The sequence below is a fragment of the Sceloporus occidentalis genome, unplaced genomic scaffold, assembly GCF_023333645.1.
Source record: "Sceloporus occidentalis isolate IW3139 unplaced genomic scaffold, rSceOcc1.0.p SCAF_3, whole genome shotgun sequence".
NCBI lineage: Eukaryota > Metazoa > Chordata > Lepidosauria > Squamata > Phrynosomatidae > Sceloporus > Sceloporus occidentalis.
Window position 1 is genome coordinate 175,372,197 of NW_028316983.1, and position 2,935 is coordinate 175,375,131.

Genomic DNA, 2,935 nt, shown 5'->3' on the forward strand with positions numbered 1-2,935 from the left:
TCCTCTTGAGCTGAGGGATTGTGACTTGTCCAGCGTCACCCACTGGGTTTCCATAGCTGAGTGGGGATTTGAACCCTGGGCTCCCAATGTTCTAGTCCAGCACTCTAAGCCACTACACCACACTGGTTCAGCATAGCCAATGCTGAAGGGTAATGGGAACAGCAGACCACCAACATCTCAAGGGCAACATTTTCCGCTATTGCTCCTCTAGAACCAGCAAAACAGAGATTTTCTTTTTGTGCCCCCACTAATGCTCAGGAAGTTTTTCCCCCCTGAACATAATGTTAAGCAGTGTAGATGGTCTTATTTAAGACAGGACTTCTGGGGCAAGAGGGTCGAATATTATTTTGTGCTGCGTTCCAGTGGTTGGTGAGACTAAGGGCACAGAGTGCAGCCAAGAGTAAAATATTGGTGAAAGAAAAATGGGTGACAGCAGGTCTGTTCTTACTAATCTGGCTGCTTTCCCACCAAGCATAAAAAGCACCGTGCTGTAGGATTGTTCAGAAGTACGCCCCACTGCAACAAGTGTTCAGAGTAAAGCTCGCCCAAGTTATATGCAATGGTTTTCCTGCAATGCTAAATTCTATGCAGATCAACACATTCCTATCTTGGATTGGAGATAAAAGATGCTGCTTGTAGGCAAGATGGAAAGTCTATCTGCTGTGAAGCAAACTAGGGTTCCATCTTGGTTCAACATTGCAGAAAGTTAACTTGTAGAGACATAATCTAGGCAAAGACTCTCATATATTCTTGAGACTTTATGTTGTTCCCATTGTTCCCTTTTAGCTCAGTAGTATCTTACACTGGCTCCCAGCAGCTCTCTGCAGTTTCAAACCAATCCTACTTGGAGATTGAACCTAGATCCTTTAGTATTTGTTTTGCCACTGAACTATGCAGCATTTCTCCAACACAAATATTTCATAAACCTCCTGTGATTTTCCAAAGGAAACAACATGAATATCTACTGGAATCCCTGCAGCTTCTTACCGGTCAGAATTGGCATCAGCGTAACAATATTGCACTGAAGTTTAGGAAAAGATGTGTCTAAAGAAAATATCTTCTGTAACTCAGATGTCCCCCATAAATTGTATAACATGGTCTTATATCTTCTGACTAGAATACATAAGACTGGAAGTACATACATCAGGATAAAACATGTAGAATTCAAATCATGTCAAGTTTTTCAGGAAGTGCTGGTGGTGGTAGTAGTAGGCAAGGATCTATAAGTAAAGCATTACAAAATGGTGTGGGCATACCCGCCATACATCATATGGAAAGGGGCCCTGAAGGAGGACATCCAGGGAAGTCTAGATTCTACATTTGGTGTGGGATTGGAGATGTGTGAGAATGTTTGTTGGGTATCAGAATACACACACACACTCGTATAATGTTTTCAAAGATGCTTTAATTCTGTTAGTGGAACACATTCAATTAAAATGTAATTATTTAATGTAAAGATACTGATGTGCTAAGAGGAATTGCTTTCCAACCTGAATAAATGACCTCCCGCTAATTAATAAAATTAGAATCTTAAATCATTTGTCATGCTGTGTACCATGGGAGAAAATAAGAATGAGTTGTCTATTCTCAACAGCTACCTTGATAATGCTGTTGTGATGCCATGTGTCAGCTAAAGTCAGTTTTTCTGTTTGTTTCAGAGTATGTTTTGCATACACTGTGAAATTTCTTACCTTCTGTTTTAACAGGGTTGCAGGGCCATGTCTTGTATTTTATCTGGTTTCTAATGGATGTATATGCATAAAACACACCAGGGGTGTCATTGGGAGAGTGTGAGCTGCAACATGTGGCATCCTAAGAGGGGTGACACCACTGCTTCCCAAACATCTGCCTTTTGGCTGTGTGCCTTTCAAATGTTGAAGAGGTTTTTTTAAAAAAATGTTTTTTATGAAAAATATGAAAATGATAAATTATTTAATTCTTTTAAAATGTTCTTTAAAAACACCACATCTTACTAAATGTTCACTTTAACCACATGGAACTATATACATTAAAATACATTTCAGCTCTGTGTATGATATTGTAATTTAAAGGTGTAATTTTAATTTTGCTAGTTGTTTAAGTCACAACGATTACCATTACATTCAGTGATACACAGCAATTATGATTTATGAGTAACATTAGTACAAAAAACGTTATCCAGGATTCTGTATGGTGTGGTATGGGAGGACGTCAGTTGGGGGGGATGATACCATGAGTTGCTGCACTGGGGTGATGCCAACCCTAGTCACTGGAACACGCATCACCCTAAAGACACTAGATTCTGCCTGATCTTGGAAGCTAAGCCTGGTCAGCCTTTGTAGATACTTTGATGGGAGACTACCAATGAATACCAGATGCTGTAGATATTTCAGAGGAAGGAGCTGGCAAACTTGCCTAAGAAAACCTTATGAAATTAATGGGGTAGCCATAAGTCAACAGGTGACTTGAAACCAAACACATACACAAACACACACCAGTCAACAAGGCTGATCACTAAGAAATTAATGTAAAATATTTTTACCATGATTACAAGAAGGTGATCTCTGCTTTGATTTTTGTGTCTTGAATGCAATTTTTACCTCTTTATTTTAACTTCAATTATGTCTAATGAGGCTTCCATATCAGAGTTATAAAAAAGTGTCAAAGAAAACATTGAACTTTTGGGATGACAGAATTTTGGTTTCTAGCCATACACAAATATGTCTACACAGAACAAACAACAAAGGAATTTCCAAAAGGGAACGAGATGGAGAACTGAAGGACTAAGATACAAATACTTCAAAGCTGTCTTATTTATCCTGAAGTCTCAAACAACAGTATTTGGAATGTTGGCTCTTTTCCTTATAAAATAAGGACATTTTGCTCTAGTTGCCCTGTTGCCCCATGATACTACGAATGTGAAAAAGTCAACAAATAAAATCAGGAGACGTGCTTT

At 38.8% G+C, this 2,935-nt stretch overlaps 1 long non-coding RNA gene across 2 annotated transcripts in view; it reads right to left on the reverse strand.

The window, feature by feature from the left end:
- Positions 1-2,935, reverse strand: part of LOC149317139 (uncharacterized) — a 28,403-nt gene that overhangs the window by 17,301 nt on the left and 8,167 nt on the right. The gene's annotated exons all lie outside the window — the stretch shown is intronic.